Genomic DNA, 17,748 nt, shown 5'->3' on the forward strand with positions numbered 1-17,748 from the left:
TGTATATGTTGTTGGGTTTTGAGCATTCTAACACTCCTATGATGTACATGCAACCCTATAAACCTTGGATCTATGTTTTCTCTATTATACATTCAAATAATCAATATTCCAAGGTTTCATCCTAACTAGCATATTATGAAGCATCTATACTACAAAGTTCTAGTTAGATGACATACCTTTTGATGTAGCTTGATGTCTTCAAACTTTAAGAGCTTAGCCCCAATAGTGTGGAAGCCTCACAAATCACCAAAACACTTTGGAAGAACTTGAGAGAATATGTATGCACACTAAAATCGGCTCACTCTTATTTTCACACACTTGTTCCAATTTTGTGAGCCAAGGACCCCTTTATATATTATGGAGGATTAGGGTTACATCCATGTAAACCCTAATACCCATGACCTTTCATTTACATAGGATCTATGGGTTAAAAGCTCCATGGACCATCCATGAAAGCTTAGCCCACCCTAAATGAACTTGGCACATTCCATATATATAAGAGCCCATATTTAATTAGTTCTTTTTATCACTTAATTAATTCTAAATTAATTCTTGATCAATACTAATTAAATAATATGATTCCATATTAATATATTAGAACTTATAATATATTAATATAAATCATAAATATATTATTCTCAAAAGACTATCCATATAAATTGTGCCGGTGAAGTGCAACCCAAATGGACCATGTCGGGTCGGGTCAAGTACATACTAAATATAGTTATGGACTTAGACATTAATCCAACAGTCTCCCACTTGGATAAGTCTAAAACTATTATTGAGTATGACTTCAAAACCTAACTGGCAATCGTAGCTCTTAAAGCCGTTGTCGAACTCTGACCTTGTCAATGACTTGTCCATTAGATAAGGGATCATATATTCCTCCATTCTAGATATCATATGGAATGAGACATGGATTATAATCATTATCTCTGTCCATTTGTTGTTTCCCGATTTTCGATTTATGATGACTGACTGATTGAACAAATCAAATCAGTCCTGGCTTGGCCAAGCACTCACATGTGTCATCGCTAAATCATCGAGGGGCCCACAGATATCGCTTTTATCCCGAAGGTAAAAGGAATGGATAAACTTCGACTCATATGGCTTGTTCTACTACTTGTTGAATCATACACAAAGGCACGTTTTATAACATCGAGTTACCAATGCGTTTTCGTGCAATCAATGTATAACCAACTCATAGTAACAACTCATATCTCTAGGTTTTAAGAATATAAGATATTATCGTCTCATGATCACTCGTGATAAAATCCGTGAAGTGATTCAAATGAGCGTGGGTTGAATCCAATACTCATAACTTATGAGCACTCATGAGTGTTGTAGCACCACTTTGTCCACCAACTTGGACCTCTACAAACCAACCCATGACAGTCTTGATTCATATCTACTTCCAACATATGACCGACTGTGGATGGTTTGAATAACTTAATCATTCAGGAAGAGCGACTTAGTTTTTCTGGAAGTCAAAACATGCAAAGTGAAACACAAGAATAAATGAATCAAATATGGTATCAAACCCTATGAATATAAATAAACACTTTTATTTATCACCATACTAATTACTCATTATTCATTGTTTCGGTTTTATCAACTTTATACTTGAATTAAAAACACTAGTTGTCCCATGCTCCAAGCATGTACACTATGTTTTTCTTAAACAATAGCTTTGCCCTACACCAAGTATGCACTCTATGTTTGTCTATGACCCTTACTTTGTGAAATAAACCAATTGAACATAATTTCAATGATTCTAATTTCACACTCCCAAATCCTTATCGAAAAATGTGAGAATTTCAAATTCTTATCATTTAACGAAATCTGTTTAGATTTTAAACTTATATGTACTGACCTCCTGTAATGAATATGTACAAAGTCACAAAGACTTGTCAACAGTCATTATAAGGTATTCTAATGGAGATCAACTCCATGGAAACTAAGTCTCATATTCAAAGTACATTGCTTTGGACATGCTTCTTGCATTAAGTTTTCTAATCTTACACAGATAACTTCCACCTATGGAGACAACACCATATTCTCATTTTGACTATCACTTCTGAATAAGAGATGCCTCTTTTCAGAATATGTCAATATGGTCCTTCCAAAATTAGCATTATACTTCCAACTGTCCCTAAGCAACCAATCTTTGGTAAACCTCAGATTGTCCTCGACAATTGCTTAATCATTTTAGTCATATCCAATTCTAGACCTTTTCCCTTCTTAATGCCTCTGGGCATTTGGAAAAATTTAGAAATGAAAAATATTATAGCACATGCAATCGATCCTGTACCCAAAGCAAATGGTACACGATTCATGATGTCTCACATAAAGACATGATTCTAGACCAGTCTTTTGCTACAATATTTTTATTTGCCATGTTTTCAAAATTTGACTATGAAGAGGGATGTCGTAATCATAATCGAATTTTGAGAACGCAATATATAGAATTTCCTTAAGTTGAACCAATCCAACATGAAATTCATATATATATTCTTGACTAAGGATGATTAAGGTCTCAATCTAAGCCTTTAGAACTGAAATGAAGTATATCCTCTCCCTTAATTATAGCAAAACAACCTTTTCAATCCCTGCAGCCTCACGAATTGAAACTTTTGTTTTCTATAATTAACATTGCTAACTTGCAACACTAACAATAATTATCATGCTCCCACTAACATGATGATTATTAGCATAACACTTATGCTCCCACTAGCTTTGACATGTACTCAGAAATCAGCTGGACTTCTAGAAATCAATACTTTATTGACTTTCTTACCAAAGTTCAGATTTCTGATACGAGATGCTTTGATAAAACTTTATCAAAATCATACACCTTTCCTTAGATAGCAAGCATGTGTGTCTAAACAATTTCAGAACTATGAAAAGGGATGCCTTAATCATAGTCTCAATTGTTTAGACCTTTTGCCATCTGCTTCAAATCTACTTGGTGGAAGTGTTTCCTCACCATCATTTTCATGAATCGGAGAGAAACCTTATGACCCTTAGATTTTATGGTGTATGTGTTCTTATCCATGTGAATCGTCAAACCATAGTCACAAGACAAGGATAATGACAAATCCAAACTCATATGGACTAAACTTATGCAATCTTAACTTCTTGCCACCTGGCAGTACAGGGCCTGCCATTGCTTCCAAGTTGTTATGCAACCAATTGAGAACTTTCAGAACTCCTATGCAAAGCCAACTTTAACTGGAATGGGCACAGAATATGTCAACACGATAGGTTATAAACCTCAAGTCGTGTGCTAGTGAAGAACCTCAGGTTTTATTCTTGATTAGTTCTTGAAATTCTTTTTAGGATCTTTAAGACTCCCACTATCCTCTTGACATATAAGACTATCTTGCCAAATATTCAAGAGATAGTGCGGATTCTTTATCAAGACAAACACTTCACACAATTGGCCTTAGTTGGTCTTTGTTTTATCCAAAACATCACAACTTACCAATTTCAAATGTACAAGAGTAGGACACTTTTACTCTTACATTTGACAAGTGTATTAAACCTTTCTTTAAGATATGTCACTCACGTTACAATCTTGGAGTATGACTCTAAGAATTGTTTTGGAACGAAGTATGACTCATCTTCCTGATCTAACAATTTCAACAATTCATGACTCCTCTTCTTAGTCATAATAATGCACTAAGATGACCTTTAGATGACTAATTGTGATATGATTTCTAAATCATTAAGATGATCACAAACATGATACTAAAGTACTCTCCCATCTTTTCAGATTTGAGAAACTTTTATCTTTCTGCCTAATTTGATTCTTCCCATTCGTTCTGCCATACATTGAGACTTTTCCAATGTTTCAGAATTATACTTAAACTTGTAAGTATAACCATATTTACTAAACTTTAGTAAATCAAATAGTCTTAACGAGCTTTGTGGTGGACATGACCAGTGCACAAGAATGTGTACTCGATCCCTTTAGTCCTTCACTTGACTCACACATCCATGTGAACAAGTAATTAGTCTTGATTTTCCAATGCTTGAAAGTTCTCATTCATCATACTATTCAACTTGCATTATTCCAAGTTTCGGTCCAATTGAAACTTGGGTGATGAGGAACTTTCCTGATTTGGTAAATTTAGACACTACCACAAATGAAAGAATCAAATCCATTTTCCAATATTGCTGTCAGTGGAATCATATAAGCAACAATTTTCCACAAATGCCATTGTAAGGATACTTCAAATAAATAAAATTAAACAATTTTCTTTTATTTTAAAACTTTGCGGAAAAACTTATCCTTACAATCCACATGGAAAATTGTTGTTATCTATTCCTTAGCAATATATCATAACTTCTTAGGCAACTGCTCAAAATTCTGATGCGATCGAAATCCACCTTCGCGATCAGAATCAGCATATACTTCCTTTAAGATTTCTCTCTATTCTTTGATTCTTAAAACATCAACATGTGACCCAGTCACATCATGTAATGAGGATCTCAGAATAGAACTTAACAGAGTTAGATAATGGGCTCTACCTGATGTAGAGTCAAACTTATTGACTTTAACATCCTTAGGTAAATTTGGCAGCTTTGCAATCAACGCCCCTTCCTTTGGCAAAATAAACATATGGACCCTTTGGTAATGGGACTATCTCAGACTTAGCCTTTCTCTTTACCATTTGGTCAACCGGGTTGACTATGGTCAATCCCTTTCCACTGGGAAGAGAATGCTTTTTCTGGATTTCCAGTGTCATCATTGTCACTGTCCATAAAGTTTTTGGGAAGTTGATCTTCTAATCAAATTTGCTTTACTATCGTTCCAAATCATTGCTGATTCAGCAGCACCAAGCAAATAGATATGATCATTAAGGTTCATGTCATAGTCTGTTTCATAGTAGTCCCAAAGGAACTCACTATGTGACTTAGAAAGTGATTGAACATCCAACTTTCTCAAGACTTTGACACCCAACTCTCCCGACTTGTCAATATGTGACTTCATCTCTAAGATGTGATCACACATAGACCTTGCTTGCCATTAGGGCTTGAGTGACCTTGAACTTGTGGGTTAGGGAGAATAATTGGAGGAGGTGGAGGAAGAGAAGTATGACTTCCATGAGCCAAACTCGGGAAGTCATATTCATTAGGAAAGCTTGGTTTGGGAAGATCATTGTTGTCTAAACCAGACATCAACAATGGGATAAATTCACGTAAAGTTGATTTAAGTCCTTAATATAACACCCAATATGATATATTAAGGCTAGGACCCAACAAACTATTTTATAACTTGGAAGAGGGATGCCGTAATCCAAGCTATAAAATATTTGAAGGTAGGTGAATGACGATTCACCAATTTCCACCAAGATAAACGAAATGTATTATTAGGTTTTAATTGGTTTTGAAACTCCTAGATTCTTTTGAGATTCATTGAACTTTTCAATGGCATGTTTCAATCTCGAGTGTGCCCTTCAGGTTTTGTGACTGGGATGCCGAGGATCACAAAACAAGGTGTGAAGTAACCATGCAAATATACTTGGTACCCTTAATATTTACCCCTCAATCGATGTGCTGGTTAACCACACACGCTCCAACGATACTATGATAAACATTAAGTTACCCTTTGCCTACCTTGTTAAGTCCAGGTTAGTGTGCCGGTTAACCACACACGCTCCACTAACAGCTTAAACAAAGTGCAAAGTGTAATTTCATGGATTAGCACCTTATTCACATTTTCCTAAGTTTCTAAGATTGAGAATTTATAAAAAGTTTAGTTGCTTAGTATTTATCATTAATACTTTTAATGAAGGGAGAATTATAGTCCTTGTCCTACCTGTTCGGCTAACGACCCTCCACCAGTCAAGGAAGCGGTGGGTGAGAGTGGACACCCATTAAACTGTCATTTTATAGGCAGTAACCTTATACCCCCCTTATAGACCAGCTTCGTGAATGAGGCCTACTAATGGTAAGACGACTTGCTCTTATACATATAATATATTAAAGTTTTAATATTATAATAATATAAGGGTGTATTTTAGACATTTAAAATACTTGATGGTTTAATCTATTAATTAAACTATACTCTTAATTTAATTAAATTTAAACCATGTCATTATGGAATTATTAATTCTCTTTTAATTAAACACTTTAATTATCTATTAATAAAGTCCATAAGAGTTAATTGAATTATTCAATAAAACATCATAATTCCAATTATTAAATTCAAAATTAAAACCATTTAATTAATTGTTTAAGTTATGAACCCAAGAGTTTTAGAATTCAATTCTTTTTTTTTATCATAAAAAAACTTTTTCCAAATTCCAAAACTTGAGGGCAAGTTTTGTAACTCTTGAAAACTTTTGGATTCCATAACTTATGGAGTTAAATACTTGTTTTATGATGAAACTTTTCATGTTCCATAACTTAAGAACAAGTTATGGAATTCTTTAAAACATTAAGACCAAGTTTTGTAACTCCATAAAAAACTTTGAATCAATTTTTTTAAAAACCTTTTCATATCCATAACTTATGGAGGTTTCAAAAAACTCTTTAGATCAAACTTTTAAAACTAATAAAATAATCATATCATTTTATCTTTTACTAAATTTGACCTAATTCAACTCATATAGTAAATGATTCAAATTTTACAAATAATTAGTTTTTCACAAAAACAAGTAATTATCTTAAAATAAAACTTTGAAAATAAAACATTTGCATCAATATAACAGAAAACAACTCATGGATCTGATACCACTGTTGTGTTTTGAGCATTCTAACACTCCTATGGTGTACATGCAACCCTATAAACCTTGGATCTATGTTTTCTCTATTATACATGCAAATAATCAATATTCCAAGGTTTCATCCTAACTAGCATATTATGAAGCACCTATACTACAAAGTTCTAGTTAGATGACATACCTTTTGATGTAGCTTGATGTCTTCAAGCTTTAAGAGCTTAGCCCCAATAGTGTGGAAGCCTCAAATGGAATCACAAATCACCAAAACACCTTGGAAGAACTTGAGCGAATATGTATGCACACTAAAATCGGCCCACTCTTATTTTCACACACTTGTTCCAATTTTGTGAGCCAAGGACCCCTTTATATATTACGGAGGATTAGGGTTACATCCATGTAAACCCTAATAACCATGACCTTTCATTTACATAGGATTCATGGGTTAAAAGCTCCATGGACCATCCATGAAAGCTTAGCCCAACCTAAATGAACTTGGCCCATTCCATATATATAAGAGTCCATATTTAATTAGTTCTTTTTGATCACTTAATTAATTCTAAATTAATTCTTGATCAATACTAATTAAATAATATGATTCCATATTAATATATTAGAACTTATAATATATTAATATAAATCATAATTATACTATTTTCAAAAGACTATCCATATAAATTGTGCCGGTGAAGTGCAACCCAAATGGACCATGCCGGGTCGGGTCAAGTACATCCCAAATATAGTTATGGACTTAGACATTAATCCAACATATGTAACATCCCAAAAATCATGTCCAAAAATTTCATTTTAAAACTATAATAAAAACCATAGTTATCAAACCATTCATTCAAAACATATTTATTCAGAGTTTTCATGCCTAAACATATCATATCAGAGTAAATTATCCCAGGCTAAAACATCATGGTGTGTGCGATGCAGTCATCCCGAGCTCTTCCCTCCGCTACTGGAAGTACTTGAAACCAAACTGAAAACCGTAAGCACGAAGCTTAGTGAGTTCCCCATACTACCACATACTACACATATATCCACATACTGGGCCCCGCCCGCTGCATCAGACTCGCTCCGGCATCGGGCCCCACACGACATCAGGCCCCGCCTGGCATCGAGCCCCGCTCGGTATACAAATATATCTCTCTTAGGCCCCGCCTGTCTCTGGGCCTCGCCCGCTATACACATACAATCATATAAACACGCTAACACATAAGCAAACATACTCTACTGTATTCCTATCCTAAGGCCTCGCCTAACTTGGGCCTCGCCCATGTCCTGCTACTGATGAGTCATGGAACCCCGTCCACACTCCTGCTGATAGTGAGATACGGGCCCCCTCCCACACTCACTTCTCTCCTATCTCAGGCCTCGCCTTCCGGATGAACCGAGACCACCCTGGTCCCAACTGATCTCTCTACATCTGGGTTACCGGACTCCCACCGGTTACTGCACCCAATCTCAAACTCTAAGTCGCTCCCAACAACTTCCAAAGATACTTCGGCTACCTAAAACTGCTCTACCTACCTTGCCACCCTGGCTCCCTAAGTCCTGGGATCCTCGATCCCCTATCTTGACCCTAAGGTCTCTATAAGGTCCCACCTGCGCTGCTATAATCACAAGGGCCTCGCCCACGGGTCTCACCCAAACTATATCTCGGAGTGGCCTCCCCCGCAGGTCTCACCTATCTTGGGCTATGCAGGCCCCACTCCAACCTAAAACTCAACGAACTACTCTCTCTATCGATCTTCATCATGCTAACTAGGAGATACGGGCCTCGCCCACACTCTGCTAACTAGGAGATACGGGCCTCGCCTACACTCCACTAAGCCGATCGTTTTCCACTAGAACCATTACTATTTGAACCACCAAGAAGTCCAACCCAAACACCCCTGTCAGTTCCTCCATTTGTTGTCTTTTACCAGCTTAAGCCACAACTACCTGGTCAGTTCCTCCATTCGTTGCCTTCCACAACCCATGCACAACCTTATAACATCGAAGCTTCAGCCTGCACTACCTGAAAAGATCTAGCGGTGGATCTGGTGGTTTGAAAACCCTATATCTAACATTTTCGCCATTGATGTCAGTGTGGGTAGTCAATTGGTGTAGTTTTGGTTGAGAATGACAGATTGTAGGCAACGATCGACGATTTCCGACAAGATGATGTGGCGGCGCAAGGTGGTAGAAAGCAACGAATGGAGGAACGGACCAGGGGTGTTTGGATCGGACCTCCTGGTGGTTAACACAGTATTGGTTGTAACAGAAAACGTCCGACTTAACACATTATTGGTTGCCACTAAGTCGGTCGTTTTTCTGTTACAATCAATACTGTGTTAAGGAGGTCCGATCCAAACATCCCTGGTCAGTTCCTCCATTCGTTGCTTTCTACTACCTTGCACCGCCACATCATCTTTTCGGAAATCGTCGATCGTTGCCTACAATCCGTCATTCTCAACCAAAACTACACCAATTGACTACCCGCACTGTCGTCAATGGCGACAATGTTAGATATAGGGTTTTCAAACCACCAGATCCACCGCTAAATCTTTTCAGGTAGTGCGGACTTGAAGCTTTGATGTTATAAGGTTGTGCATGGGTTGTGGAAGGCAACGAATGGAGGAACTGACCAGGTAGTATGATTTTGTGGCGTAAGCTGGTAAAATGAAACAAATGGAGGAATTGACAAGGGTGTTTGGGCTGGACTTCTTGGTGGTTCAAATAGTGATGGTTCTAGTGGAAAACGATCGGCTTAGTGGCAAATATAAATGATTCTGACGGATTATGAAGAGGTTGTCGCAGGTGGCTACAAGCTAGAGGCGTTGGGTGAAATAGGTTGGTAATGTTTCCGTCGGACCTCCGATGAAGGTGATTAGCGGTGGTCCTGACGATGTTCGACAATAGGATGCGGTGCTTTTGCGTATTCCGAAGACTTTGTGGTAGAACCAATAAATTAAAAATAATTAATATTATACATTTAATAAAAAATTAACGATCCACTAAAATATTATTTATTATGTATAGAATATAATAAATTAAATGTAATAATCCAATAAAAATATATAATAACTTTTTAAAAAAAAATAATCCAATAAACAATTTTAAAAAATAGTTAGAAGAAATTAATAATATAATAATATAATATTTATTAATATATAAATATTATATATTAAAAATAGAATTAAGATAAAAAGTTAATCAAATAAAATTAAAATTAAAAAAAGAATTAATGTATAATAGTTCAATAAAATAAAAAAGAAAGAAGAATTATTATATAATAATTCAATAAATTTAAAAAGAAGAATTGCAGAAATGGTCCTTGTAAATTGGTAAAAAGAGATAACTGCAAAAATGATCACTAAGGGTAAAATTGTCATTTTAAAAAAAGTTAACAACCAAATGTTAAAGTTAACGAAATAGGGACCAAAACCACAATTAAACCATCAAATAAGGACCTTTTTTGCTAATAAACTTTTTTTTGGACCTTACCCAAAGAAATTGACAAAACACAGAGACCATTTTTGCAATTTTGTCCACACATATATTCGAAAAACCCATATACATTTTTTTTTGGAAAAAAAAATGAATATTTTCTGCCCATCAATTATATCTAAATATATAGTAAAAGTCTATTAATCAGTCTCATTTAAAGAATATGGCAATTAAGGGGGTGTTTGGCTAAGCTTATTTATGGCTTATTTTCCGAGCTTAGTTTTTATAAGCTCATTTTTTCTGACTTATTTTCCATGAGTTCGGCTTATTTTCTTAGTATAAGTTATAATAAGCTCAAAAGTTGAAAAATAAGTAAGAAAAAATGAGTTTATAAAAAATAAGCTCGGAAAATAAGCCATAAATTAGCTTAGCCAAACACCCCCTAAATATGATAAGGCTAATCACATGGATGGTTCATGCCATCCTTTTTTTTTTACCTCTTTTAAGATATCAAGAGATACAACTCGATCATCAACCACAATGCATTGAGTTTTCCCTCAATATACATTATAAGAGATCAAGGGATAACACGGACTACCTATATTGTCAACCATAATTACCATGGTTTTTACCAGAAATTTGGATAAAACCGATAAGTAAAAAATAATGACTATCTTTGTTGAACGAGAAAAGAATATGTGAGTTTTTTCAAATTTAGTTACATAATAGGTTGTGTTTTTATGAATTTTGTCCCTATGGAAAACACAATAGTATAATATCTCAGACAAACTATTTCATCATCTCTATCTTTGGCTTTATGGTAACTTTAACTTAACTTTTGTATTCCAACATTAGTTCAAAATTATAAGTATATTGCTATATAAAACTACACTTGTTTGGGAAATCTGATGATATTTGTCAAGACTCAGAACAAATATGATGTCACGTGCCAAGTTTTGATGACCCTTGTTAGGAAGTAATGCAGATGAAACCAAAAGAACACAAAGACTTAATATTTATGTGGTTCGGCCAAGGTGACCTACGTCCACGACAAGAGGGGAGTATTATTTATTTATGAGCTCTCAAACAGAGATTACAAGTACAACCAGCAGAGATTCGACCTACTCACTAAGGATACAAAAGACACATTCAATTGACTAGCATACATCTCTATTTATAGTGAAGGGATCATACATAAAACCCTAATGGGCCAAGGTCATTGGCCCATAGGCCATGAATGGTGTTAACCAATCACAATCTGTCATGCAGTATCTTCTGGAACATTCATCCTTGATTTACATTGCATGAACATCAACAACACACATTATGTAGCATCATGATCCATAGTGGCACATCATGATGCAAGAGTGGCACATCAAGATCACCATGGGTCATCAACCATCATGGCGGCACATCAAGCAATAATCATTGAGCATCTTCAACTTTCGAGCATCCTTGAACGATCTTGAGCATCAAAGAGGACTTCACAGCATAAGTGGCTCATCAGGGATACCATGGTTCATCAAGGAACACATGTGGCACACCTTGGACCAAGATGACACATCTTGTGTAAGGAATGGCACACCTTATCCAAGGGTTGCACATCTTCCTATAAGATGACACACCTTCCTCCATGTTGGCACTCCTTCTTCACAAATGGTGTACCTTCCTTCAATGTAGCGCATCTTGCTTCTTGATGGAGCACCCAACATCACAAATGGCGTACCTTGACCAAGAGTGGCGTATTTTGCTTCCCAATGGCATACCTTGTCTCCAAAGTGGCAGATCCATGCTCATGATGGAGCATCATGATCATTAATGACACATCCTTTCACCATAATGCTCCATTCCACTCCCAGGTGCTCAATACCTCTTCCAGGTGCTTCAAGCCCCTTTTTAGAAGATTTATTTCTTTGTCACTTAATTTGTTCCTTTGTCATATGATCTATTTCCTTCTTAGATGATTCGTTCCTTTGTGACATGCTCCAAGAACCCTAAGTGGTCTGTTGAGTTCCAAGTTCTCCATTGAACTCAAAAGCTCCATGCAAATGCTCCAGATACTCAAGTCACATTTAACACCAGTTATATTAAATATATAGGAAAATTAGTTATATTATAGTTATAGTCATTTTATTTTGTTAAAATACAACTAAATATGTTGTATTTATTTACCAACATGTCTTTGGCCTTCCGGTATGGTGGGATGTTCTCCTTTTAAGAGGTTTCATGGTTCAATTAACATTTGGGACATGGGTGAAAGTTTAATCATATTTCCTAGTAGAATTAAATGTAACACTAAACACACAAAAAATAAAAATAAAAGAGTGGAATGATTTAACCATATGGGTCATGGAATTTGACACTTTTAGATTTGAGAACTCACATGAACATTTAATCTATTTTGAGTAACTTGTTTTTCTTTTCCATGTCTCGTTCAACTTTTGGATGAAGTTGTAAGATTCCCAAACATAATTTTGAAGGTTCGAGGTTGATAACATTTTTTATAACACCCTACATAATAAAAAAAGTGCATCTAAAAATCAAAATACTTCAAACTTTCATGTAGAAACACTTCACAAAAATGGTGTATCTTAGTTTTAAGGGGACTACAAATTATGCAATGTGCTCATAAAAAACATACAAAATAAAAACCGAGGGCATGAACCTGGTTTTGGCAACATATACACAAAACTTAATCATCTTCTGATTTTTGCAATCTTATTATGGGTCGACCCATTCCCTTTGGTAGTAGGTTTCCTTCTTAAAACACATATCAATATATGAATTGTTAGCTTATATCTTAGTGAGTGACGATAACAACATATCACAATATAATTTCATACCAACAAAAAACATATGAATATATGAAAAATAAGGCCCAAAGAAAGGCAATGTAATGATCATGAAGTGTAGCTTATACTCAGTTCCGAACTCTTATACAATTCCAGATAACCAGGATATGGTCTATACTTTAGCCCCACTAAAGTTTTGTACATCATATAGATACCACTCAAGATAGCATTCTTAGAGTATATGACCACTCTCGAGCGTTATATATCTTTTAAATGCCATGAAACTTACCCTTTTTTACATATGCATCCCCATTTAACATTTGTCCATCCTTTGCATATCACTTAAGCTTGCCCTTATTTATATATGTCTTTTTACCAATTTGGTATTTTTATCATACTTATATTTGATATACAACACTCATGTTCTTGATTGTCGGTATATGACATATTACCCACCTTGTATGGAAGGTTGTGTGTGATTATCTCCATTTTGTTGAGCTCCTAGGAACCTACACAACATCTATCATGCATACCTTAGTTTCTATATTCAAACATAACTATACCAACATAGTCAGCATTCCATCCTTAAATGACTTAAGTTATCTTAGTTAGATAGTATGTTCTGAATTCTTAAGCTGACGTACACTCTTAATACCAAGTAACATGTTTCTGTTAGGGTATCATTCTTATCATAAATCCCTTATGGTTAGGTGTTTTCATAGTAAAATATCAAAATTTTATCATGTTGACTCGAATTTGGGGTTTCAATCCCATATACATACAATTTAATAGTTTATATGTTCATATTTACTCTATTATCTTCATTTTAATGATTAACAAATCAATATCTTAGTTTTTAAATGACGTTATTATTGTTTGACTCATTTCACTTACACCATAATGTCAAAACCTAGCTTAATACATAAACATAATATGGATTAGAGGTCCTTAACTTGCTAGATCATATCCCCTTGTAACTTGAGTTAAATTACCTTATTTTGACATTCCTTACAAACTCAAACACAAAACTATACTTAAACTCACATATTGATATGGAAATAATATGAGTTATATTTAAGCTTAGTCCCAATTTACTAGAGTCAAAATGAAGTCAATTTTGCCTCGAACGAGGGTTCCTAACCAAGCTTATTTTGGCATATAAAGTGCACCAACCACATGCCTGATGAAGACATCATTTTTATTATTTATGACCATGATGATTCCATGGCATTTCCCTTATTCATAGTGCTCGAGTCGTACCAAATACTGTGACAAATTATATTCCCACCAACTATTTCATTGATTCTCCAAAAATGTGATGCTACTTGCCCACACTTTCTATATATTATACTTGGATGATTTATCCAATGATCCCTATATATTAGTCACTTATAAATTTTCCTTATATACAAACATAGAATAAGGCTTTAACTTGGAGGTTTAGCACAAACCAAATCTAAATGATATATTACTTCAAATATCTATATGTTTTGCATCATTAAAATAAAGAGGTGAGAGTAACAAGTCTTAGCTCCCATTCTAGCTTTGAAATATGATTTTCTTCATAATGATGTCACTATCATACTTTAACTAGTGTCCCATAGTGTTGTCACTCTCTTATAGATTGTCTTATTGGATTCTTCAGTTGATACACTCAAACAATCATTTATTTCTATATCCTTCTAAGAGATCATCATAGCTTTATCAACGAGGCTCTTTCATATGTATGACACATTAAACATGTTATGAATACCGACCAAGTCACTATCAAGTTCTAGACGATTTATGATCGGCTCAATTTTTATTATTGTGACACCTATTTTCAAATAGGTATCAATGTGTGAGAATAAGCAAGATTTAGTGAAAAAAAGTGATAGTTCACTCTAATAAGATTAAGTGGTATAAAGTTCATTAAAAACCGAGTTCGTATGAGGAAAATATGATCGTTTGAAGTTGGGATAAAAGTACGTTGCCATATCGAGAAAGTTAACGAAAGTCAAAGTTAAACGGTCAGCTCTTGCGTCACCATGGCGTGGTTGCACACTTACCACAACACAAGTAGTAGTGTGAGTAACCTTACCTCTCTCTAGATTAATGATATCTAGATATGTGATAATTATTGTGCATATTTAGAGTTGAGTATAATATATGAATTGTTATTTATTAATATTGTATGAGTTGAGTATGTGTGATAACTAATAATTATAGATGCCTAATGTTATGTGAGTCATATGAAACATCCCAAAAAATACCAAGAAATTGTTTTCAAATTTTAAAATAAATAAAACCATTGCATAAACTTCACAAGTGAACTAATCAAAAACATGAGAATTTTGTTTTCATAAAATATCAGAGTAATCCCAAAATCTCATAGTGCGGAAATCATTGGTGGATGTGACACAATCAGACTGGCTCCTTTCCCTTGCTACTGGAAGTACCTGAAACATTTAAAACATAAACAAGCACAAATCTTAGTGAGTTCCCCAAAATACCACATACCATACATAACCATATACATAAGAATACAACCTATTTCAGCCGACGAGCCTATTTCATCCCACGTTATATGCTATGGGCTACATCATAGTCTTATAATCACGCCTGCAACGACCTATTTCAACCAACATGACTATTTCATCCCAAGTGAATGTTATGGGCCAAACCATAGTCTTAAAACACCTCTACAGTTGCCATGCGCTCTCCCATGGTCTTTTTTACAAACATAACAACAAGAGACACAAAAAGATAACAAGCACAAATGAAACCTAGTGTCCTACATAGTATAGTGAAGACTCACCTCACAATCAGAGTCGAATATACCAATGCTCGTACGATCGCAAGACTAGTGCGCCACCTAATAAAACACCCAAGGTCAAACCTTAGTCTACCATCTAAAACTAAAAAATTGACCAAAAGTCAACTTGGTCAAAAGTCAACAGTCAAAATCAATGGTCAATGATCACCACGTCGTGTCCAACTACTGGCTACATCGTGTCCATTCTACGAAAAAGCAGCCGCGTTGAGTCCCGCCACCACGTCGTGGGATCTCACTTAACAACTTAATGGATTAACCCCTTAATCCGTTAAGCCACATACCCATATATTATAGAAATCTTCCTTAACCTTATAAACATCATAAAAATCCTTGATTTATGGACATGCATGTCTAATGCATGACATGAACTCAAGTTAGGTTAAAATGAGAAGAATGGGGTCAAAACCCCATGCATGAAACCATAACTTCATATAACTTCAAATCTAGAGTATATGACCTCATTGAGACCTTAAGGATCAATAAAGTTGCCAACTTTATTGGATCCATCCATTCAAACCAACACAAACATGAATAAATATGCTTCAAAACCTAGATCTAGAAAGACTGAATCAAAAAGGTAAGAGCTTGTGGACTTACAAAGGTCCAGAAGATGCACCAAGAGATGGATATGAGTTTGCTAGCTGGTCCTTTGCTCAACAAGGTCTTCCTTCAACCTTTAAATGGAAAAAACACCAACAAGGAAGGAGCTCAAATGACAAGAGAAGAGGCTACGGTTGAAGAGAGTATCTTTTAGAGGTGATGGAGATTGAGGGTGGTCGAAATCTTAGCTCCCATATTACTTATATAGGGACCAAGGCGCATAACATAGGGTTGTGTGCATATAGTGGCGCCACGTCGTGTGTAACACTCCAAAAATGAATGAAATTTAAAATTTTCAAAATCAAGCATTAACCATCATTGTTTACAAAAAGAGTCATTGTTTCAAAAGCATTATTTCATATCAGAGTTTTCCCAAGACCCAATGACATAAAATAGGAAACTATACACGATCACGCCTTTGCTTTCCCACGATCCTCAGAAGTACCTGAAACGATAAATTAAGAACTGTAAGCCAAAGCTTAGTGAGTTCCCCCAAAGTACCAGCACACCACATAGCAAACAAGCATACAAATATGAGCAGCCAACTTGACTGGACCGCCTCGCAGGGCGTACAACCTATCGGGACCGCTCTACGAGCTGTCAGCCTGATTGGCCACCCTCATAGGGCCTACAGCCTATCCGGTCGTTCCCTGGTGTCTTGTCCTTCAGCACAAAGCAGGACCGCCTCAACCCAACACAATATGTCGACATATGCAACAGATAAACATAAACACAGAGCCAACAAATACAGATAATCATACGGGTCTACTAAGCAACTACAAACTAGCATAATATTATCCTAACCATGATAAATAATCTAGTGGGTTGGTATTTGTAACATTCATAAAAATCATGCCAAATTTAAACTTTTAAAACATTTTCAAAACCAACGATTATTACAAAACTTGTTTCCAAAATAGTATAATGTTAGAGTATTCCAGGATCAGGTCATAAAATCATGAAATATGAGGAGCTGTACGATCACGCCTTCACCTTCCCGCGATCATCAGAAGTACTTGAAACAATAATCGATAAATGTAAGCTCGAAGGCTTAGTGAGTTACCCCCAAAATACCAACGACATACAGATATAACCATATCATATAAACATATAAGCCTATCTGGACGATCACGCCTTCACCTTCCGCCTGACTGGACCGCCTCACAGGCCTTCAACCTATCTGGACCGCTCTCCGCGCCTTCGGCACATCTAGACCGCCTCGCAGGGCCTACAGCCTATCCGGACCACTCGTCGGGCCTTCGGTCTGACCAACATGCCCTCTTGGGCCTGTAGTCTATCCGGACCGCCCTGGGTATGTTGGCCTTCAGCACAAAGCAGGACCGCCTCAACCCAATCCCCCAATAAAATAAACATG

Source organism: Lactuca virosa, chromosome 9 (assembly GCF_052849685.1).
Source record: "Lactuca virosa cultivar CGN04683 chromosome 9, Lactuca_virosa_CGN04683_v6, whole genome shotgun sequence".
Lineage (NCBI taxonomy): Eukaryota > Viridiplantae > Streptophyta > Magnoliopsida > Asterales > Asteraceae > Lactuca > Lactuca virosa.